This window comes from Pelecanus crispus, chromosome 6, assembly GCF_030463565.1.
Source record: "Pelecanus crispus isolate bPelCri1 chromosome 6, bPelCri1.pri, whole genome shotgun sequence".
Lineage (NCBI taxonomy): Eukaryota > Metazoa > Chordata > Aves > Pelecaniformes > Pelecanidae > Pelecanus > Pelecanus crispus.
The window spans coordinates 15,903,563-15,929,579 of NC_134648.1; the positions used below are offsets into that span (position 1 = coordinate 15,903,563).

General features: G+C 36.3%; 1 protein-coding gene across 1 annotated transcript in view; it reads right to left on the reverse strand.

Moving 5' to 3' along the window:
• Positions 1 to 26,017, reverse strand: part of SOX6 (SRY-box transcription factor 6) — a 379,772-nt gene that overhangs the window by 152,557 nt on the left and 201,198 nt on the right. The gene's annotated exons all lie outside the window — the stretch shown is intronic.

Below are 26,017 nucleotides of genomic sequence, written 5' to 3' on the forward strand. Positions count from 1 at the left end.
TTCCTCCATTCACAATCGAGGACTGTGATAAAGTAGCCACAGGACTTTTGAAGAGGAAGAAAATGTGTGAGGAACAGGACCTGGGAGGGAATGGAGAAACTGTCACCAAAATTATGACTCCACCTTCTTCCCAGGAGTAAGATGGATATCTTCTAGGGAAGAGAAGAAAGAGGTTGACAGGTTTCATAAGGAGAGGGAAGACAAAACAGACTCCTGCCAAGCAGGTCACAAACCCAAGATGCTCTAATACTTACATCGTGCTAAAGTGGGACCAATACTATTATTAAACAGAATTTAATTTGCAAAAGCAGCATACAAGAAAACCTGTGTCTATAAAATTGCTTTCTATGGAAAAAAAAAAAACTGCATGGCTTAAGTCATTCACTCTAAACTAAGCAAACTCCCAGAAACAAAGTGTACCTATTTTTCTGTACATTTCTTAATTGCATTTAACAACATAAAGTACTGAAAATATTCAATATCTTAGCCGCTATTAACTATCTTATTTTTAAAAGAGTCTGTAAAAAAACTAATATTTCAGTGCCCTTTAATGCCAAATCTTAGTTCAGTATGCATGTGACACAGGCCTCCAGACAAGGAAAAGTGAGTAACTTCTGGTTTAGTAGAAGTTTTAGAAATGGTTATCAATCTTCCTAGTCACAAGAAGTATGATAGATGCCTGAAGTTAGACCTGAAGGACACTCTGCTATTCAGATTAACTTATTGCAAAACTTTAGTGTGATATGCGTGGCTGACACAGTAAGAGAGTTCTGTGCAAAAAGCTGTTTCAAATCAACCAAAAGAAAAGATTTTTGAAAGTGAGCTTAGGCAGGTATGTGGCCAGGAAAATATCTGCACTGAAGGCACTGCCTTGCCAGGATCCATTAGCTTGTACTGAGCTCCACACTACTGACATCAGTTCAATTATCTGCAACTTCGACAGAGACTTACCTTAACCCCCTTACACTCCATTATCAGTCTTGAAGATTTTGCAACCACATATCAAAGGTTATTTAGGTGCTTTTGAATATGTTATTGCATACTGAAATTCATTTTCACAGATAAAAGACTGTTCTGCCAAAGAAAAATTCCCTTGACCATCATGACTAGAAGAGATCAACCACTCCACCTATTTTACAAAGCCAATGGGAAGCAACCTGCCGCCTCAAATGATACTTATTGCCATCCACTGCCACCTGGGAAACCACAGCTTGAGACTTTCACATCTGTCTAGTAGCCTTGGCATTGTAATGCAGGCCCCTGATCTAACAGTCATAAAATATTTTACACACCCAAAGCCGATATTAATCTCCTGCTCCATTTCCATATTATTCTGTATACTTTGTACTTGCTTCATGAGTAGCAAGCAACCGCAAAGAGTGCCTGCTAAGGGTAAAAAGATGTGATTGTTTTGTTATGATTAGTTAGAACCATAGTTGCAGCAGATTTATAAGGTAATTTCTTTTTCTTTTTTTCTGAATTTTATACAATAGCAGGCAGAAGTAACTGTTCTTATTCAGGAATTCATAGTAATTGTTTTTCTTTCCTTCTTCCCCACAGAGAAACACATCTGAAATGAATGACCCCATTTAAAGTACTCTTTAATTTGTACTGTGCTATGTAATCCAACAACAGAATAGAACTGATGACCACAAAATGTACACTGTGCTCCTGGAAAATAACGAGACCTCCATGAAGCTGCAAGACACCTAACCGAACACTGCTCAAGACAAGAAAGATGCAGAATGTTGTTCATGAACAGTGTGGGGGGGAGGTATAATTTAATTTTAGAGTGGAAAATCTGAAACATTATTTTACAGTTTAAATACCAATAAAAAACAACTTGCTCAGAATGCAGACCAGATTGAGCTGATCTGGCTGGGCCAAGAGAGGTCATCAGTAGCTGTGTGCCATCATCATCTGTTTTGCATCCACTTACTGCAGCAAGCAATGAGATTCCTAAACTCATTACCAGTAAATAAACTTCTTTTGCTGACTAAAAATATCTATAAATAAAATAAAAATATAGCTATCTGTAAAATGTATTTGCCATAAAAACAGATAAAACAAAAAGCTTAGTAAGAAATATACAGTAAATATGCCAGCTCCCATAAAATATTATATATCGCAGCTCGCTCTCTGTTCTAATCCTATTCTCTTACTCCAAAGACAGCAGTGCATTTTTTTTTTCCATGGGGTCTTCCTTATCCCCAAAACACATCTGTCTTGAGTTTCTCTCAGATTTGTCAGGTGGATCAGTGCTCCCCAGGGCCTGCTCCATCTGAAGTATTTTAATTTGACTAAACACCTGATTTATTTTATCTCTCCGATGAGAAAGGCAGTTTGTCTTAATAGAGCCTGTCAGCCTACAGTCCCATTCACAGCAATTTACAGGCAGCCAGGGATGCTGGAAAAGAAGAGTGCTGTGATTCTGTATTTTATCCTCCTCCAGAAAGCACCTAAAAGCAGCTATTCACTGCTACTGCATGTGGCATTTTAGAACTGAATTAGCTTTTTATTCAAGTAACTACACTTGTTGTGAATAGCTTATCTGTAAAATTGCTACATTCACTACTGATTTTATTAACCTTTGGCTCTATCACAAAATGGTCTTCAGTTAGAAAAGACCTTTAAAATTGACACATTTTTCTTAGGGTCCTTTATTTCGGTGACTTCAGATATACTGAATTTGATCCATTGACTCCCTTTACCAGTATTTAAAATTTTGAGTGTTGGTGGGAAGTCGATAGTGTTTAAGGACTTCTTTTTAAAATGAAAATGTAACAGCTAGTCTTATCAAAAGTTCAGAAAAAATATTATTTGTGACAGTCCTTTGGTTATATATTCTTGCCCTTGTGATTATAATCATAAGCTGAAAAATAATTTGGTTGTAGCAATATTTTAATTTTTCCGTGCATGCTTCTTGGTTTACCCCTTATTTTTGTATGGATTTGAGCACAAATTGAGATAAAATGGTCAGATTGAACAGAACTAAGGCATCAAAGAGAACTTTTGAGAAATTCTGGTCATAGGTCAATCTAACCAGGAGTGAGAAAATAAAAAGTAGCTATAAATCTACTGAAAAAGAGAGGAGTTCAGCTTGTGGTCTAAAATTACATTTAGAAAGAATTCTGTGGCAAAAACATGCTTTTTAAAACTGATCACAATACTACATGATTTCTGGTACACAAAGTAATAGAAAGATCATTGTATATCTTACGATAAAATGCATTTGATAGAAATCATAAACACCATCTTGCATTTTATCTACCTAGATTTCTCCAAATGTTCCAAAAAAAGATCAAAAATCTAGCATCCTGTACGTATAGATACATAATATAACTATAGTTCCTACATTAGTCTCTGGTTTAAAACACTTCTGCTACCTCTTACTACATATTCAGTCTATATACAGATGTAGCTGCATGTCAAAAAACACAGGAGGTTTTTCAACGTTAAATTTGGAACTGTCCTTGTGGCAAGTTGTCATGAGATAGAGGCAGAGTAATAACTGCTGGTAAGAGAAAAAAGTAAGAAGGAATAACAAAAAATAGACTTCTAGACTTACACAGTACAATTTAAACTAATCTCTTTGACACTCAGCAAAAGAAAACAAGATAAAACCACATATTCTACCAAGTGAATAAAAGACAAAATACTGGAGTCATAAATAAGCCAAAAATTTATAGGCACGATCCAAAGCGTGCTGAAGTAGGATTCTTAGCTGTGACACTAAATTACTGTGGGTTCTTCGATGTGCTTGCCTTAGTTTCCCAACGTGTACACAAAGTAAAACACTACCAATCAGAGGTTTTTATGCCTGGTTAGTTAATGCTTCTGAAGTGCTTTGAGATCTTTGCATGGAGTCTCTACACAGCTGCAAAGTATTATTGGTTCTCTTGAATTGTGTGATTAGTAAAGCATGACAAATATCATCCTTGTTTATGCACTGCATCTAAACTAACTTTTGCCCCATATACTTACAGGAAATACAAATTAATAAATCACAAATGATTACTCCTGTTATGTTTTTAGAATAAACACATACTGTGACTTTTTATGAGATCAAGAGACAGTAATGCAAGAAAGAAGTGTGGACTTCGCCAGAAACTATGAAGGGCTTTAAATCACATAACTGCAGTTCCAAAGTATCATCAACCAAAGCAATTCAACCAACAATCAAAAATGATTTTGAATCAAGTTTAGCAATTTCAGCATTTAAAAAAAAAGAAAAAAAAAAAGCCTTTATGAATCAATTCCTCTGTTAGTTTTTTGGTGGTTTTTTTTTTCTTTTTCTATGGACATTGTTTGAAAAGAGAGCAAAAACACAATGCTAGACATAAAAGAAAGTGTGTTTGATCTTAGCTGCCCAGAGATAACCTGGTTAAACCATTCTGTCTAACACGGCAGTCTGCAGCACACATCAGATAGGCTGTGATGTCTCTACTTCACAGGCTCTGTCCAGCATTTAGCATTTACCCTTTTTTGATTGGGTCACCTTTTAAATGCCACAAAATAGGGCAGCAAAAGTCAACAAAAATAAACAGGGAAAACAGAAGAAAGTAACAATCTAATGGAAAGGCTTCGGAGATAAAAGTCACTTTGTGAGGGCTGCCTGACTAAGGAGCCCCCTTGCCATTGCATCTAATTTGAGTTCTAACTCCAACAGCAGTTTAAAAAGCTTTCCACTCTAAAGGGCCCCAAGTGCATCATAAAGATAAAGCATTTCAGTAGAAAACAGCCACAAAGACCTCTATTATCTTATCAGTCTTTGGTTACAACAGCTGAACCAATATGACTAAGTTCTGAATGACTTTTTTTCCCCTTCTTTTTGTAACACTAGAATACTGGAATTTCTTTATTTCATGATCAGTTAGCAATTGTTGATGTTCCCATATGCTACTGTCCAGTCCTTCGTCAATAAAAAGTTTTATAAATGCTTCCATTGTGCTTTGTAGCATCCCAGTGCAGAAGGCAGCACAGCAAACATGTCCAGCATGCAAACCACACCGGATAGCTTCTCTTGTGAAGGTGTGAGATCCACCCCCCTCCCTTAGGGCTCAAAATGATTCTGTGTTTAAAGCTTTGAGCAAGGAAAAAGGAATAACCTACGTCCGTAAACAGTAATGGGAATTGATACTAGGAACTACTGAAAACATTCTGTAAGGCAAAACCTGTTTGTCAGATTTAGAAAAACAGAAAATGGCTTAAATTAGCTATGCTTACCAGAAGGGTGAAAATGCTTTACTGAAAATCTGCAGGATTCATCCTAGTTTCACAGACACTAAACCTCAGATGCTTAAGCCACTTCTTAGGTGGGAGCAATTTGAAACGAATATGATGCACAGAACAGGAGAGGTTTACTACAATCCTAAACTTACCATAGGCCAGACTGTCTTTTCTAGACTGGCCATGAAATTGCAGGTAGCAGAGTGAAAATGAAATTACCTCAGCGAGGTCATGATGACCCTTCATTTTCTTGTGTCAGTATGCCCACAGGGGAGGGAGCAGGCAAGGACCCACAACTACAGGGGTAGCTGCGCCTCCATCATCACAGCCACCTCTCTGGCTCTGTGCAAACCACGCCGCCGGCATGTCTCACAGCAAACGTCAGGGTCCTGCACCCACCGCCATTTAGTTTGGATCATACCAAGGCTTTCATCCAGTCCACGCATATGTCTTGCTTAACAGGGGAGACAGAACACATGCAGGAGAGTGATCGACATCCAGCTCTCCCCCTGACACCGAGCTGGGGTAGACACAGGCGTCGCTGGGCCTCAGTGCCCTTACAGGCCCCCACTTTACCTTTGCACATCTGAGTGTTCAGGTCCAACTGTACCCTATTTGGTCATTTAAAGTGTTGTGCTCCATTGTTTTTTCCCTTCTCAAAAGAATTTGAAGGATTTATCCCTTCTTCGTGCTTCACGAATCACAGAACAGTTTATTCTGCATTAAGAACAAATAACTCACAGGAATGTATATAGTAATCCACATGAATATTTCCCCTAAAGATTTGCCATCACCTGATGGCGACGGAGGCAGGCTTACCTGCCTTAGCATTTCCCAGCAAATGCGTGTACCTCAGATTTGCTCCTGCAAATAACCACCTCTTCTGAGACAATGTTTCTTTTGTGGCCTTTAACATTTTTTTTGATCTCATGTTTGCTGGACTTTTTGTGCTTGCATTGTTTCTTAAGCAATTCTCAAGTGTTGCCTGAGGAATATCTTATATTCAGAGGTTTTCCTCCTTGACTGTTTTCACAACAGTTCTGATCAAAGTAAACCAATATATTCAAAAGAAAGACACTGCGCTGACTGGATCAACATAAACTGTTCACAAGTTACTACCAAACAGTTCCAAAACCGTCAAAGTAACCTGCTAGGCAAAGGATTGGATTGAGTAGTGCCTGCTCAGTTCGTGAAGCAGCACAATGATACGTTGCCCCATTTTTAGGGATGTGGTGAATCCACAGTTGAGTCCTAAAATGTAATCCATGTCAGGAATGTAGGAAAGAATGTGATGTTAGCCAGAGCTTCAAACTCCCCCTCCTCGAAACCTGCACCCAGCAAAAAGCAGAATTCCAGCAAATCTCTTTGACTCCTTATTTTCTTTCACACACATAAAAGAAGTCTGTCTGACATAAGCCTTGGAGGACTTTAACTATGTTTAGAGATTTTGTTACTATCTCATCTATACAATTCCACTTCAGTATTGTTTGCTATTTAAAAAAAAAAAAAAAAAAGAAAAAAAGAAGCTTTAGCCATTTTCTTAGAATTACTCTCAAATTCCAGAAGAACTTGTCACCTTACACTCTAAATAATACTAGAAGTACATATTAAGTGTTAATGCAAGTACATATTAAGTGTTAATTCATGCATGTGCATGTGAAAGAAAGATGACGACAATTTTTTTAATAAATTATTTCAGGGTTTTTCAGCAGCAAGTAGACATTCAGTTATGGATGCTTTAGTGTTTTCAGTGGGTTTAGAAATGCTTCATATATACTCAATATGAGCTGTTCAGACTATGTGGAAAAAATGTGATGATACTGGATATAGACAGAGACATACGTATTATACGTTGCAACTAAAAACTCACAGCCAACCTGTTCTCACTGGATTAGCATATAATTATATAGTGGAGGCCACAGGCTGTGAGTAATCTGTACAGTGATACAAAAACTAAAATATGATGTAAAGAGAAAAGAAAAATTAGTAGTTTTATTTTGTTAACTGAGAAGACTGCAGCCCAGGGCATAGCACACCAAAATAAAATGAACATGGTGGTGTTATACAGGCAGCAAAATTTGTATTATTAATGTTATTATTGACTTTAATGCTCAATTCCAATGCTTTTAAAGTAAAAAAAAAATGTACAAACAAAAGAGGAGGAAAGATGGCCCATCCATTTAAGGTACTCACTCAGGACATGAGAGAGAGGAAAAAATATCCTGACCTTCAGTTTTAGTTTTTCCCATTTAAATACAGATGACAGTACTTCCCTAGATCAGGGAGGGGGAAGGAGAGGAGGATGTTATTCTGGGGACAGGAACAGTAAAGATTCCAAATTGTATTTGTGTGCCATATAACAGAAGGAAATAGTATATTAAAAAATACAAAGGATAAAGCAGGTATTGGAAGGGAAAAGAATTGATAAACAGAAAAAAAAAAAAAAAAAAGAAAAGCTAACCGTCATGTAATTTTATAACAGTTCATCTTCTGTAGAAAACCAAACTGAGATGCCAGCAACTGTGTTACTAAGGATAGCAGAAATACTTAAACATCACAGTAGGAATAAACTTTCAGGATTGGAACCTTCTCTGTGCAAACATCCCCACACAGATCATGTTTGCCAGGTTTTTTCATAGAAGTTAATATCTTAAGTTAAAATGGCACAAGATAGGTTCACCTTTCCCCATCGGAGAACACACATTAAGCACAAAAAAACAATAGCAGGCCAAAGTTATGTCTTCCTCAAGGAGATGAGAAAGTCATAAAAAAGGTTTGAAAGTTAAATCCTGTAGCTTCTCTCATTTGCAAGGGCTGGACAACTAACTCCAACCTAATAGCCCTATAATGCTTTAAATTCTCACATAGCAAAACAGCGCAAGTCTCATAGGGAAATGGAGATACCCAAAGTTTTTCCTTCTGAAGATGGGACACAGGTACTAAATACCAGAAAAATCAAGTCCCTCAATAACCATGATGTTCACAGTGCTTGTAGCTTCTTCATTACTCTGGGATTAACAACTCAGCAGGCCCAATTCTCTCTTCAAATTATTTACACATACATGTAGAACCAGAAACTTCAGCAGAAATATCTTTTATTTACAACAGTGTGAAAACTGATCCCCATGTTCCCATAAATAGTAAGTGAAGCCAGTTGTTCACCTTTCCTATTATTTTATCTCTGAACCTACCTCAAAACACATGGACTCTTTCATCACCTTCGGCTGAATTTTGTAATCATCAGAGGACCAATAGCAGACACGTCAAATAGAAGTGCACAATATCTCATCACTGAACATTATGGAATAATGTTGTTTTTAATGGCATTCTATCTCTCAGTTTCTACAAAACTCGCTATATTAGGTATGTAAAAATGTTAGTATAGAAGCCTATACATATATATATTCTATAGCATGATCCTGGTTTTAGGTCTGAGACTGCTTTGTCCGGACAGCATCATTTGATGTACAAAACTGTACATAGTATTAGAAATTTTAAATGCACTTTCTTATTAAATTCTTACCTCTCTCTGTGAGCAGCTTATAGCTTAATGTGAAACTGTAGATGTGAAACTGAGAATGAGGTACTTACACAGAGAAGTACTGCCCCACCTTTCACAACAGCTTCAGAGGGATTCCAACAAAATGGAATTTTGTCCTAAACATTATTTTGCTTTCTGGATAATTCTTTCAATTTTTTTTTTCCTCTTCTGACTCATAAAATTTACTGAATGCAGTTCTGCTGCACTAGTGGTGTCACTATACCCTAATTTAGTCAAGTATTCTTTTAGACTTTTGAAATCAATGGAAAAACACTACACTTCATTTCCAGAAAATAAGAAAAATATTTTAGTTCTAGATGAACACTTGCACCCATGCCTCGATATGGAGGAACAGATGGTCTGACATATGAATGCCAAGCCATCTCTAATAGTCATATAAAACATTGCAGTAAAAGGTGTAAGAAAGATACTTTTTTGTAACTTTCTTTTTTTAGATGTTAAATAATATTTTGTTTTGCTTATAAACAATCATAGGTAGTATCTTCTTTGGAATTACAGTGTTGAGCATCACAATTGATGACAGTCTGGAATATGTAGGATCTTATCAGCCAAAAGATTAGGAGTCTGCTGGAGAGAAATGTAAATGGAGAATTCATGACTGATTTTGAAATTGCTCCATTTCATTGACTGTTTTTTCATAACAGCGTACAGCTGGATAAAAATCATTTTGTTTCCATATTCAATTTTAACTTTAACAAGTGATTTCTGGGTACCATGATACTCTTCAAAATGAATCCTATTTTTTTATTATGTAAACATGATACAATTCCAAGTAATCTATACAATTTTTCATTCTTTTAAAACTGGTATTTCTTCCTGTTGCAGTGCAAGTGCAAAAAAGCACTTGTTTGCAAGGAAGAGTTCTCCAATTAAAACTTGTATCTTCAATCACAGGGATGAACTGAATATCTGTTCTATCTAATCTTATTCTGGAAAGAGAATTGTATATGTACATGCATAAAAATGACTGGAAGGAAGCTGAGTTTAGAGGAATTTAGTTTAATATCTCATTTGATGAGTATAGCTTGTATGAATTACATGACATTAATTTCCTTGTATAACAGGACTTACGGTTACCTGTGATTTCGTTAGCTGATTTTGGCTTTCATTAAAAAGTTGATGATGTAAAAGAAGCTTTTGCTTGTTTGTTCATTCTTCTCACATTGTCTAAACTATGGATTAATACTGAAAGGTGAAAAAGAATCATATGTTTTAATTAAGTTTTCCATTTTAAACAGCAAGCTACAGAAAAGGAGGTTTTAATTTTTTTTTTCTGCTTTTTGTCACAGTTTTTGCAGAAATAACATAATTCTTCTCTTTAAATAGTAAGGAATACTTCGCACTGTAATGTCTATAATACATACATGGGGTGATGGTAAGAAAAAGTGACAGCTGAAGTCCATACAGCTTTTATATGTACTGCTGCAGTTGGACATGTGCAAATCAGGTGAAAAAATATGTCATTACTGTATCTTCCTGTGGGACTAATCTAGTTTTAAGGAAGATGATGTGGTGCCTTATACTGAACCTGAGCATCTGTGTACTAGGAAGGTCTATGAGAACAAGAACAGGAATTCATACTTTTCTCTGTGGGTGTAAGAAGAGAAGAGAAGCTTTCCACAGGTGCCACTGCAGTTTTTTTATAAAAAGTCTAGTCAATTTACATATTAGGATTCAATCGCTGAGGTTCATTTACCTTACAGCTAACACTGAGGATCCCACTCCAAAACACTCTAGGAATCTTGCCTCTCTTCCTGTACTCAAAATTGTAACCCAAATGCGTTTCTTCTACTGCATCCAGAATGCACAATATACGCAGGAGAGGAGATATGCCCCTGTGGAATGTACTCTGACTTATGATATCTTGCAGTTACTTTTTATATCTTGTTAAATAAGTTACTTCCATGAGTTTTTAGTTAGTAGTTATTAGCTACACCACTCAGAGATGTCTAAATATAAATATGATGAGTATTAGTACTGCAAGATTTATATACTTTAAATATAAATTTTAATTTTGATCTTAATTACATGTTCATCTTTCATGTCTTACAAATACAAACAAGTATATCAATGAAAAACTTATATTTGCCTCTGAAGATTTTTATTGCCTCTGGTGATAAGTAATGAAGAAGCAAAGTTTATTGCAAAACAAGGACATTAGCATAGCCTGTCTATCATGGAAGCTGTAAAGAAGAAACTTCCTACTTCATCTGAGAAGAGACAATTTAGTCAAAAGCCTTTGATATGTATGGAAAAGCAACAACATTTTATACATTTAGAATGTGCCCACAGAAGTCAGTTGAAGGATTTCCACTTATTTCGGTGGGCTTTGAAACAGGTCCATCGATATGTTCATTAATAATGGCATTAGGTGGTCAAAATTGGCAGCTTCAGGCTTGTAAATTTGCATACTATTTTAAATTTCTTTCATAATCAAGCAGTTGTAAATTGAAAGGGCTACTTATCTGCTACACACAACCTAGTAATCTAAAACCAATTCAGCAGAGAATATCAATGCTACAAATATGAATTATCTTATGTCTTTTGAAATAACCACAACCTCACTGTATGGGTATGAGAAACAACACCCAAACAAGTAAACTATGATTGTTTTTCCCTCAAAGTTTATTTTATAAATAAATAGGACACATTCCAGAACAAATTAGAATTCTATGACAAGCTTGTTGTGCTCCTATGAAATATGCTACAAAATTATCAGTCAAGTTTTCTAACTGCAGAAAAACCTCCTAAATCACATTAACCAGAACACAAAGAGGTGGCCTACATTTGCAGACTGAAGTTCCACACATATTCTAAGGCTGTTCTGGTATAATTATACTCTAACCACAGCATAAGTATGTTTAGTCAGATGTTTCTTAGAAGCAACTAAGAGTACAGTTGGAAAATTTCTTAATTCAATTTATTTGTATACCTAGTTGATCACAAACCAAAACATTTAACACAGCCCTTTGCTACAGAATCACTGGTAATGAAATTCTTCACAGTCCCAAACCATAGAGTGGTATCGTTTTATTTTGTTGTGCTTATATAGGTATTCTACCACTCAAACAGGATCACTCAGAATGAAAACATAAACACTACTTATTCAAAATATTTAATATAATTTAATATTCAAAGGCCTGAACTGAGGTACAACTTTAAGCACAGTTTAAAGGTAATTCAGAATAAATCTTGAAGCACTGGGAGCACATAGGAAACACACCAAGAGGTTTTGAATTCTGTTATAACAGCATTCTAATTCAATACATTATAAATAGACCTGGGATATATTTAGGAAAACAGGATCCCCTAATTGTTCCTCTCTCCTTAAGACAATAAAACACTGTCCAAGTTGCATTTTCATTACTTTATTTCTACAGTGACTGCAATTTCTTCATTATCTTTCCTTCCTAACAGGACACTAAAAGTAAAACCACAAATAAAGAAGGAGCAGGAGCAGGGAAAACAGATTCCTACCGAGACTTCTCTCAATTGGCTTTGAAAGCTAATCATCTTCCTTTTAAGTGTCCTATTACAAAAATGAGCTATGTCTGGAAGAACATACCTATTGCAACTCGATGCAATGTTTCTGACATTTCTCAGAAGTTACATCAGTGTAACTGTGATGCTGAGATACTGCCCACTAAGATGAAGGCTAATTGTGACTGCAAAATAATTTTGCGCTTAAGCAATGTATTTTATCGTCATTTCCTCTCTATGAATTTTGAATATATACATCAAAATTTCAATCCATCTGCATCTGTAAAGATCTCGGATATTTTTCCAAGTAGTTTCTTAGATTTAGGTGTCTCTGGGCCAGTTTTTTTAAAAGGATTTAGGACTCTTGCTATTGCAGATAGATCTATGGCTAGATCTATCTTTAAAAAATATGTTAAGCATCTAACACCCATTGAGACTCACAGGGCTTCTTACATTATTTTTAAAAGTGAGATAGATGTGTCTGAATCACATAACATCACCTTAAATGTTTTCAGTACATTTTCATCTGAGGTGGTTCTTCGCACACTGGACACTAGAGCCATTGAATATCTTCGTAAAAGACGTTGTGGGCTCAAAGTTTTATATAGGCTCATGGGGAGACTGGACAAGTATTTGGAAGGGGGGAAGAGAGATCTAGTTGACTGATACAAGATAAACGAGCCACATCAGGGACAGGAAATCCCTGGAACTGAAAATAGTCAGACGCCGAGATAATGTTAGTGTGAAAGTATATGCTTTCCCTGTTCTTCCTTGTTCCTGTATGTCCGTTTATGATTACTGCTGGAGTCAAATGGATGTTTGGCTGGCTTTTCCTCTTTATACCAAAGATCTCCTTTCCATTTTTTTTTCTCTGAGTTCTTGGGTAGCAACTTTACCCTTCAGACACAGTATTTGATGATTTTCTTTTAATTAAGATTTGTTTTCCCTGTATGGGAATTCATACCTATGGATCAACCAGCTGTCTTTCCTTAATGGAAAAGTAGTTTCATTTACTTTTCTGATGTACAACACCAGCTAGTGGACATGAAAACCTGAATCTGTGTGAAGGTGTATATACACAGGCTTAGGGCTTACATGTTTCAGTCAAAATCTTAAGTTGCTCACTCTGAGTTTCACATAGGTAACAACCTTAGCACAAAAAAGGTTTTCAACTGCACCCTTACAGCTAAATTCTAACATAAAACCATCAATACATTATGTTATCATAATTTCAGGGTATCAAAATAAACACAGTCATAAATGTAAATATTGTTGAAGAACTGCTGAAGGACATGAGGTATTTTGATATCACTTCCTAAAATTCAGTAGCACTTTGGTAACTTCAAAGAATCAAGGACTGCGTTCACTTCCAAATTTTCAAATTCACCATTGGACCACTTCCATTATTGGCTTGATACGTAATAGCAAAGATGAGATTTTTGTGCTCTTGTGTACGTTAAATGTTCTGCATTTAGGGGACCTCAGCAGCTTGCAGTGAAGCTAAGCTTGCACTAAGCTTTCAGTTATATCATGGACTCAACATATACAGACAAAAGTCCATATAAGACAACCAGCTTGCGTAAGAACAAACACTAACCTGACATGCGAAGATAATACACAAAATGCATGTATAAGGCAACACCCACACAGTCATTCACATTTATTTCCCTATGCAAAAAAATAAAGATTTTTACTAACTCAAGTACTCGGTATTGCTTTAGGTGTTAATTCACTGTATATACTTTAAAAGGAGTGACTTTCACAATCGCTTAACCAACTGCATAACTCTATGCCTGCTGTGACATAGCCAACACTGACAAAAAAAGAGTACTACTGTAAAAGCCTGAACAGGTATGCATGGCAAAAGCATTACCTGGTTTATGAACCAACCTTCTAATTCCCACAGTATCATTTAACCATTTCCTATCTTCTAGCTGTCAGTCAAAAACATTAAACAAATATTGTACATCTTGAGTTCACGAAAAACAGAAAACGAACTCTTTCAGAACTCCAATGAAAAACAGCATGTTAGTTTTGTTTAAAAAACCCTACCCACCTCTCAGAGGTTGTTGAAGACCATCACAGAAACTCAGTCTGTAAATGTGACCATTTCAGATAGTAGCCACAGTCTTAGCCCTGGCATTGGTGATGCCAGCTGGTCTATAGGATCTGACTTTGAATAGTGAAGAGCAGTGTTCTCCTACAAGTGCTGGAGTCGGCCTGTTGCAAGGAACACTTTTCTCCTTTGTGAAGACTATTTCATTAAAACAAGTTGAACAACATTCATTTTTGTTACATAAATCTTTACTTTTCCCTCACTTCCAAACATGAACCTTGTATTGATTTCTATATGTCTAATGCATTCAAACATTTTACACAGGTATAGCTGTCATAATGTAAATTTCTTATAGCAGACTCAGCTGATGTGCAATTAACACCTATATTTTGTCACGGTTGATTTGCTGATTATCACCATAGCCCTTTTCAGTAGTTGTAACTATAATTCGAAAAAGTGTTTTTCTCAGTGTTTGTTAGCACAGTACACATGGAAGGGAACACGAAAAGACAAAGTGAGAGAAGAGACGACTATCTATGAAGTTAACTAAACTTTAGCTATGTATGGAGACTGACTATGGTTTTTCCAGGTCAGCAGATGGGGAATTCTCACTATGGCCTGCTCACAGCCAGTTCTTAGCACCAAGTGTTCATATTTTTCTGACAGTGGGATATGTTATCTGAAAGTATGCAGAGAGACCCAAAGTGCCTTTGTCAATCACTGTTATCTTGAAAAGTGGCAGACCATAACCTGGTAGGCTAAAGTATTTCTTTTTAGAAAAATCCTTACATTTCAGAAGTGGGCACCCTCATCTCTGGCTGAAGTCTAAGAGACCCCAAATTACACTATAAGACCCTTGGGAGGTGAAGAAAACAACAACAAAATAGAGAAGAGGGCTAATTAATTTATGACTACATCCTGAAGTAGGAAACCTCTATTCACCACAGCCCCTAAAAGAAAATCCAGTCACCCTGTGACTGTTGCAGAATCTCAACAATACATAGGCAAACGGATCCTGGCATCAGAGTAAAGCAGAAAAGGTAAAAAGAAGTTCTTTCAGTTACAAGTTAGAAGGAACTCTATGATTCTTAATGAATCTGAAAAAACAAACCAGAGAATTTCATTTTCTTTACCTTCCTTAGTAAACCTCTGTTTGTATTCCTTTGATGTTACCAATCAAAACTTGAAGTCTCTGTAAGCTTTCCCACACTTAGAAAAACTTAAGTTGTACAAACCTACATAAAATGTCTGTATACATTATACTGACTTTTGAAATCCTGCAACTTGAGTCCACCACCTGCATTTTAACAGTAGATTTTGGTTTAGTATCTGTAACAAGACTGTATTCCAGCTTCCAGAGAGAACTACAACTGTCTAGTAAACAGTTACATTAATGATCAAATCCCATAACTAAATTTCAAAGTGTGGTGAACCTTGTCTATAAATAATTTTCTGATCTTAGGGTTTAGAACTGTGATCTTATTTCAACAGAACACATTAGGGGCATATATCAATCTACAGTATTTCCAAGTCAAAACAAATGCAAAAGATGTATCTTCACATATAGTAGTATGTTTAAAAATGTCGGAAATGTCAACCACTTACATACTTTCATATTATCCCTAATTAATACAAATTGCATTTAATTTCACATTTAGTAAAACATATGGCTGCCCAAAATAAGGACTATAATTTTTATCAGCAATTATTATTACTGATGTATCAACACAATTATTTAAATTCAATGTATATAGAGGCAGAATCCATGCAAGCATTTACAGTTTTTGTTCCCTCTGTGCTTCTTCCCTAATTTTTGTGGCTTGGATCTCCTCCAGATGCTGTCTCTGACTTTGTGGTTTTGTATTTGAGATCCCATCTCCTGATTCATAGCATTCCTTGATTGACAAACAGATTCAAATATGAAAACAAACAGTTACCTGTATATAAACTGCGTCTGACAGCTGCACTGCTAATTTTTCCATTCGTGGTGAACCTACTCTTTTGGATTTTACCCATTTCTTGGGTCTCTGAGTCACTGTGTTTACTGAGCTATTCAATAACTGGTGACATATGTGATCTCCACACTGCAAGCTGCACTTCAGATTCAGAGGATTTTCCTATTTTCCCTCCCCCTTCATAAACTAAATTATTTAAAAAACAACACAGGGGTTTGTATTTCTAAACTGATGTGCCTCCTAATTGAATGCAGAACACTTTCAAACTATTTTCCATTAGAAGCCCACTTTTTTTCTGATTCTAATGCACAGTATAATACCTTCATTGGTAGATTAAAATTGTTTGATTAGAAGTAAAACCTATTATTATATGCTTTTTTAGCGGTTTTGTCTTGTATAATGTAGGATGAATTATGTAAAACATACCAAACAGGATACTCTACAAGCTGCTACTTGCATGCTGCAAACAATCACAGTTTCACTGATAGACTGGGGCTTAGCATCTTAAAATTCCTGTGGAAATCAAGTGCATTTTAAGTATTGGGTTTGATTATTTAATCAGACAACTTGCATTTTGCCCTGGCTAATTTGGAAGGCTGATAATATTTTACTCATAAAATAATTGTGCACCTGTTGTGATGGAAACCTATTCAAACAAATCTTAATAGACATGAGGATTCATTCCCAACATGAGTGTGTTGGCCTCTCATTACTGCTATCTATGGGGCAACACATTTTAAACAGCTATTGAGCAGGTCTCAGCTTAATCTTTCATAACTCTTAAAGAACATTTACGACAACGTGACTAACATTAAACTTTGTTCATTCATATCAATACAGATCAAGGTAAATATTAGCATATGTGGGTCAAACTAACAGTAATGTAAAGAAAAAAGGGTAAGAAAAATATATATGTATATAATAACAGGATTTCAGTGTGAGCGCTAATGACAAAGAACCATTTCTGGTCAAGGTGCCTGGGTATAAATCTATTCATTTTATTAACACAGAGGGTAATACATATGATGAACTCACAGAATCAGGGCAGGCTATATCCTTAATAGATTTCTATTTCTGTTTCCTCTGTTCAGACAAATTTCCTATGGAAACTGTTTCAATATAGCACTCTCAATTTGCTTTAAAATTCATATATTCATATTAATTGATGAGACTTCATCTTTTTAGGTTTTTTGAAAATTTTCTCTATTGGAAAATCATGCCAGAACCAAAAAAAGTTGGAGAGAGTGGAAAAGAGAGAAATTATTTACTTTAATCCAAAATAAATACTTGGGGGAGAGACAAAAGGGAGACAGTGAATTGAGACCAATTCACTCACCAAGTAAGAGGGCAGTATCCTGAATGACCTGATTGGAGCAAGGGGATCCTCATTAGCCTGAAATCACTTTAATGTTGGCAGGAGGAGGTGAAAACAAGGAAAATGAGCCCAGTTTGGCTAGATCTGCCCTTTGGCAGAAAACTGTCAGATGTCATTGGTCAGATGTGAAGTGGGGTGACACAGTTAGAAAAATCAAGACTTCTTGAAAAAAAATACTGATAGCTAACCTCTTCCAAAGGGTCAAATTGTTTAGAGAGGACAAGGACAACCCTTCTTGTATTTCTCCTCCTATTTCTCATTGAGCTTAGGCTTTTGAGGCAGTAGCTGTGTCAGGCTGCACATTACATTCTTGAAATTCTCAGTTGCGTGTGAGTTTCCCAAATGTGCTTGTACTTCATTTTTTCTGAGTACTAATGCTATGTCCCTAAAGTTATACAGATGACATTTCTGAGCCACTTCTGGGTCCACAGTTTGTAAAGTTCCCAGTAAGGGAATATATATCTCTTAAGAAATACCTCTTAAGAAAAAAAATTATAGAATCGTAGAATCGTTTAGGTTGGAAAAGACCTTTAAGATTACCCAGTCCAACCATTAACCTAACATTACCAAGTCCACCACTAAACCAATCAAGGGTAGAGTAGCAATTTCATGTTTCCTGCCTTGGTGGCTGGATTATTTTTAATGAAAGTAAAAACTAGGAATCATTAAGGTTGGAAAGGACCTCTAAGATCATCAGTCCAACCATCAACCCAGCACCACCATGCCCACTAAACCTTGTCCCAAAGTGCCACGTCTACCCGTTTTCTGAACACTTCCAGGGATGGTGACTCCACCACCTCTCTGGGCAGCCTGTTCCAATGCTTCACTACCCTTTCCACAAAGAAATTTTTCCTAATATCCAATCTAAACCTCCCCTGGCGCAGCTTGAGCCTCCTCTCGTCCTATCACTAGTTACCTGGGAGAAGAGACCAACACCCACCTCACTACAGCCTCCTTTCAGGTAGTTGGAGGAGTGATAAGGTCTCCCCTCAGCCTCCTCTTCTCCAGACTAAACAACCCCAGTTCCCTCAGCCGCTCCTCCTAAGACTTGTTCTCTAGAGCCTTCACCAGCTTTGTTGCCCTTCTCTAGACATGCTCCAGCACCTCAATGTCTTTCTTGTAGTGAGAGGCCCAAAACTGGACACAGTATTCCAGGTGCGGCCTCACCAGTGCGAAGTACAGGGGGACAATCATTTCCCTGCTCCTGCTGGCCACACTATTCCTGATACAAGCCAGGATGCTGTTGGCCTTCTTGGCCACCTGGGCACACTGCTGGCTCATGTTCAGCCGGCTGTCAGCCCCAGGTCCTTTTCGGCCACACAGCTTTCCAGCCACTCTTCCCCAAGCCTGTGGCATTGCATGGGGTTGTTGTGACTGAAGTGCAGGACCTGGTGCTTGGCCTTGTTGAACCTCATACAGTTGGCCTCAGCCCATCAGTCCAGCCTGTCAAGGTCCCTCTGCAGGGCCTGTACATCTGATATCTGACATCTGATATCTTTGATATCATCAGGTTGCTCTCATTACCACACAACATCCACCTATCAAGACCCCACTTCAAGACAGACTCCCTATTCAGAAAGGGAGTTTAAAACAAACTGAGGTGAAAAGGATTGCCACAAAGGTTCTCTTTAATCAGTGCCAAAGTTTGATGTTGCTCAGAATAAGGATATTTTGTGCAAAAGGTTTCTTTCTAAATTAACTGCAGAGAGGGGTGATGAGAGTGACCAAAGTGCAGAAGAGCTTTCATATAAGGAATAAATAAATACATTTTTACTTTTCAACCTGGAGAAGAGACAATTGAATGTAGTGTAACAGAGAAGACAAACGGGGAACAACCATTCCCTGTCCATTACAAAACAAGATCTAGGGGACACCTACAAGGTACCAGGTTCAAATATATAGCATATTGTTAACTGCTGAGTGTATCCCCACAGACTTTCCCACTGTCTATTAAAGGGTTCAAAAGTGCTTGGACATGTCCATAGATGATCATTCTATCAAAGGCCATTAAACCTGAATGTACCACCTCTGAATCAAGAAGGCCATTAATCATATTTCATGGGAAATTGGAAGGGTATATTGAGGAAATATTACTGTATGTTTGCCCTTTCCTTACACCCCCTCCCCAGGTTGCTCAGTATCCATAGAGATGGAACACTACAGCATAGGATGTTCTTTATATCTGACACTTATATCAAAGATTTCCTTAATATGAAACTCCTGTAACAAGACTGATAAAGTATATCTCCAGGTTTCCACAGAATCCAATTGATGAGAAAATTGCAGTCCTTTCAGTACTATGTCAATATGCATCTTTCTAGATAAATGCTTACATCCATTAATTTGTTAGAATTTGAGTTTATATATCTACAGCAACAAAAAGCCAAAAGCACTGAAACATGATGAAACACAAAAAATGGAGCTTACACTCTTGTTTTAGCCATGCAAAATCCTACATATACACTTGCTTTTTCATATGAGGTCGTGTATTTTTCTTCAGTAGGAGTTTTACTTTGCTAAAGGTAACTAACTTCACTGGCGACTTGTCTGGGACTTGAGTCAAAAGGAAGTTTGCCACTGACATCCATCGTCAGAAGACAAGGCCTTAAGTTCCAAGTAGTGATAGGCTTCTTCAGCATAGAAGCCTTTCAGCTACATTTAAAGACTCTGTATTTATTAAAGAAAACAATTACTAATATATTGAAAAATAAAAATATATATACACAATACCAAAACAACCTACCAACAGAAGAAAATGGTGAATTTTTGAAGAAAAAGGTAAGAAAACCTACTTGTAATTTTTAATTTATATTCAACCATTTTCTGCTAAAAAAATTAAATGGCATTTGAAAATAAACACATTTTAATACAATACATTTTCTTGTCACTATTTGTACAAATGAAGACTGAATCAAATTCCAGAAGGCAGTATTTTCTAATGTACCAAATAAATGTATTGCTGTTTCAAGTTCCTTATTATTAGCATCATTATCCTCCTTACTCATTTCTCTCATGAACAGTTGATACTATTTCTTACTACACAATTTGGGACAGAGTTAAACAGAACACAGCATATAAGTGAGTTATCCCATTGATTTCACTGTAGTACAGAGTTCATATATTTAGCCCTGAATTGTTAAGCTTAGAAACATACACTGGTAAGGTAAAAAATACATAGATATATGTGATTGCAGTAAGTAACAAATTCATTGTGTGCCTGGAAATATACTGCATGCATCCTGGTTGACATTATTTATAAAATGTATTCAACAATATGGAGAACTTGATTTATGTGAAAGGTTGATTACAATGTAATTTATAGTTGTGGACTTTTAAGAACTAGAAACGGTAATAGTCATTAACTTTTAACATTAGAAGCAGGCATGATTGTGATAGGTGCCACTGAAATATGACCCTCTGACCAAAAGACCAGAGCAACAAAAAAACTTCTTTCTTTTTTTTTTTTCCACTAAGTACAGCTTCAATCCTGCTAAGACTTAAATGTACATAATTTAAATAATAGCACTATGTACAGTGAGCAGTCCCATTCATTTCCACAGAACTACCCTCTGCCTGCACAGTTTGGGGTAGGTCTGTTTAAATCCAGAATCTGGAGAAAAGTATTCTGTATCAAAAAAAGTCAAAATGACATAAGACCATATAGCTAATCTAGTTCACACTTGTGATTAGTCTAACTAATTATATTGGTGTCTTAGTCATAACAAATATATACAATGGGGCATAGTAAGTTCAACCAAAATACTTTCATTTTGGAATCCATTACCTTCTTCAAGCAAATCAGACTAAAGAGTATGCAAACATTAACTGTTGTTGAAAGTGCTTATGAAATCTTCAGTCATTCAAATATCAAGGTACCACTTAATTTAGAAGGTCAGCTTAGACCTGGAAATGTAGCTTTTGTAACACATTACACAATGCCAGTGACTTGAGAAATGGCAAAACAAACATACCACTCTGATTTGGAGAGCTACAACGTAAAGCTAAACATATCACTTCATTGGATCATGGTAATAAATACATTATGAGAAACCTTTACAGCCTGTGGTATATTTCTAATCAGGGCCAATTTCTTAAGGATTTGGGTGTAGGGGTTCTGGGTTGCGTTGTTTTGTTATGTTTTGTTGGATGCTTTCATTGGTTTCACTAATTGGAACCAGTTGATCCCTTTTCCTGTGTATTGATTTTTTAAATCCTAGCAGTTAACAATGATTCTAATGTATCATAACACTTTAGACCTTAATCATATAGTGGTGCTTTTGCTTGTAGCTTTTGTTTGAGTTTTAATTAAGAAGACCTTGTGTCTCAAAGCCTGAGCTAGGTTTTTAATTGCTAGTATTTATATCACACAGACTTCAAAAGAAATAAAATATGTTTATAACAGAGAGCACAAAGGAGAGCTTTGAAATGTCTATAGCCATACAAAGTGACATAATAAAAAACCTCTGAGTACCTCTGTGATATAAGACTTATATATATTTATTTATACATATTTATGAGGCAGACTGTTATATACCCTTAGAATTCATGAGAAAGAAATCTCAGCAATTATACTGAGAAATAATTACTGCAAATTGAGACTACAGCGTTGGTCAGGGCTACAGGAAAACATCAGATTTGTTTTCCTCAAAATGGCCCTCACGTTTGATATAGTGCACCAAGAAACACCCGAAAGCTTATCTGTGAAGACAAATTTTCTAAAATGGAAGTAAAAATAGCATTTTAAAATGTTTTGTAAATCATGCATATTTTAAGAAAAAATTTAATTCACTGTAAAAACACAGAAACCATAACTTTCTCAAGGATTCATTCATGCAGAACTCTCTCCAAGACTATTCCAGAAATGGATAGTGTTAAATTACTAGATTCAAATGGTTGTGCCTCACTGTTCTCTTCCAGTCATTAATGCCCCCACAAAAAAATGCTCCTAGAAAACAGCTCTTTCCATCTCTCCTGTGTTCTAATACCAGGGACAAATATCATTTTCTGTATTGTTTATAGTGTATCTTACAAGGAGACTATCAAGTGGGTGAAGTTGCTTCATTTTACTGAATTCAGCATTTCCTAGGAAACAGGCATGCTGCCTCCCACCTATCCAAATATTTTGAGGCCATTAAATGTGTACATGTCACATGAAATAGGAGTTTTAGGCTCGTTTTAATAGAGTAGCAAATATAAAAGGGGAAGGAATAAGCATGGGAAACGTAATGTGAACAGCCTTCTGTATTGGATAAAGCTATGGACATCAATCACTATCTTCCCAAAATAGAGTATACTGTACAAAGACAGCATGTGACATTCAAGTCACAATGCCTATAAATACAGATAGTTCCAGCTGTGACCACCACCAATGGAAGCCAGAGAACTAACCTGCAACACAGTAGCCAGTGACCCAGGAGTCACTCTTTTGTAAGACTGCTAGACCAATTCTGACCCTTTCACGATAACACCATCACTTAAGTTACTTAAAGACTGACCTTTCTTATTTGATCTTCAAAGACCCTGCAGGCTGAGAAAGACCATTGCGAGCTAGTTCAGTAGGACAACTGCCTGATGCATGCAAGACTATGCTATTCCAGAGATTTATATTTGGAACAGAAACAGAAAACTTAAAACAGACTCTGTGTAGTGATAAATGATGCTACTCTGCCTAGCTGTGGCTGCTGAAGAAAAACTAGATAACTAAGCAACAGAAATAAATGCAGTGAGGGAGGGTGAGGATAGAACTCTGTGCATCCAAGTATCTGGAGATTTAGAAGAGTCCTGCACCACTTTGTTTATTCAAATATATGATAACAAAAATTATAATGAAAAGTGTTTCCTGATCCTGATTTTTATACAAAAAACCAACACTGCAAAAGCCGGACATAAGCCTAACAAATTGCTTGTATACGTTAAATAAATGTATTTGTATGCACACACTGGCAAATAGGATACAATCAAATGATTTGCATGGGCAGCTGTGGGGTTTTTTCCAGGTGAGCAGGCCATTTAACTCAGCTCAACTGCTTCATAGACCTTTGAAAATTTGACCTATGTGTTTCATTTATAAACATATCAAATGAACAAGCAGACTTATTTAACCACTGGAATTTGGCTACAAAGCATGCTGCCAAATGCTCCTCTGAGTTTGATGCAACCACCCTGAAGTCAATGGCTTATTTGGCTGGAATTCAAGGAAGAATCTGGACCATTATCAATAACTGAAATCCTAATAAAGAAACCCATAAAAAGCAGTTTTACAAATGAAGCACACTATGCAAGAGTAATTGTGAACAGGAACAATCCCACTTAGAGAAAAAATAAATGACTCACTGTTTGTTACTTTTGTATTGGCTTCTATTGTTTGAATTAATAGATATAGTTTATAATTATATCTTGATTAACACTATTGTGTTCTAAATATAGAAGGTAAAGCAAGAAAATACCATTTTTATTTGTTTCTCTCAGCCAATTATCTTTTCTTCTCGTCTATGTGCTTCCCAAACATGAATAGAAACAGTTTGTGTCAGTGGTACATTTTTTTCCTCCTTTCATCCTTTTTTCTGGCACTGATTCTTAGTGAACTGCCTTCCCACAACCAAGATGCTAGTCTTTCACTGAAGGGGGGAGGGTTGTAGTTGTGCAGACACACAGGAATAGTATGTGCTCAGGTTATCCTTCGCAAGAGCAACGCCTTTTCTCTTAAAATAAACAACTCCCAGTAACAGTCAGTGCAAAGAGCGGTTCCTCACAGGACCACACCTCACTTTCTTATAATCAAGATTTTTTCCCTAATGACCTAATTTATTTATTTTTACTGCATCCCTTCATGTCTTTAAGTTAGGCTCTCAGTAATATGAGCAGAAAGTCTGCACAAAAGACAAAAATATCAGCCAGTTAAATAAATTGCTTTAGAATCTAATGGAAATCAAGGAAAAAGATATTTGACCTCCCAAAGATGACACATTTTCAGAAGTAGTTCTTTCAGACCTCAGCATGCCCTGCCAGTTACCTAAATGGAAATTCATTCAGCACTATGAAAATGAACTTTGTGATTTGGAAATCTACCACCCTGAACACTAAAAAGATTTTTTAAAAAATATGCTGCTTTGGCAGATTAAAAAGTCTCTCTGGTTCCCCTACTTTGCTGTATTCCCTTCTTATAATCTGGTTTTCATGCTTCCATGGGCTAGATTGTTGGGTTGGGTTTTTTTTCTTTCTGAGATGATTTAAGGTACACAAATGCTAATATGGGTTAATATCAGGCTATTAGGTTGATAGTGATTTTATCAGCTAGGAGCTAAGCATCTGGGAGACAGTAGCTAGGCCACTGGCTTGGGAGACCAAAGAAAAGGAGTTCTACTTCAGACCTGCCACTACTCCTGCTATGTAACTGCACCTTGTTTTCTTCTTCTATAAAATGACACTAATGTCTTTGTCAAGAGGTTTGAATACTGTAAGTGTAAGGCATGACATAACAGCAACCATCATTTATCTTCCACGTTTGTGTATGCTTTTTTATATTTTTGCCCATTCATGAAAAATGTTAAATGCAGTTGCAGTAGCAAAGATTCAGTATTGCATCTTGCTGGAAGTCAACTAGTAGCAGAGAGGAATACTGCAGACGTTAAGACCACTTAAGGATAGGTTTCTAGGAATGAGACACAGAAAATAAGTTGTGGAACCTAACTAAATGACTGTCAACACTGGTGAGCCTAGTGAGGTGATCTTTTTTGTACAGCTAATAAGTTATACCCCCAGAAAAGGCAGTTGAATGAGTTGAAAATTATTCCAAATCTGAGTGAGAATGCTTTGTAGGTAAGCGAGAAAAGGGTTAGGAGCAAGAGTTCTACCCATTCACTCTGCAGTGAATATATATTCTAAGAAAATAGGAGGAATAACATAAATCCAGAAAAACAAACTTTTTTTTTTAATAAATGAAAGCTCATGAAAAAGCTTTATGTGCCATATAAAAGAATAAAGAACATTATTCTGAATTGTTAGAGATCCCACCTCTTTTAATTTTGATTCACTAATAGCATTCAAGTAGTTTCTATTTAAAGACTAAGTAGCTATATTGTGCAATTAATGGACAAACTAGCATTCAATGTTTTCCACACTATTAAGAGACAATACGGCTTTAAATAGAATGTGATTTCAAGACATAATTTTGTTGGATTTTGTTACAGTCAATTTTAACATGTTCCTGTAAAACTGCCTACTATGTTTCTGCCACTGACATTACTATAGGATTTCTTACCTGCCTAATATATATGCATTGTCATAATTCTACCAAAAAACTCCAACAGGAGGATCCAACAGATTTTAGTCCCAAATCAGCTGAAGGAACCAACTATAAC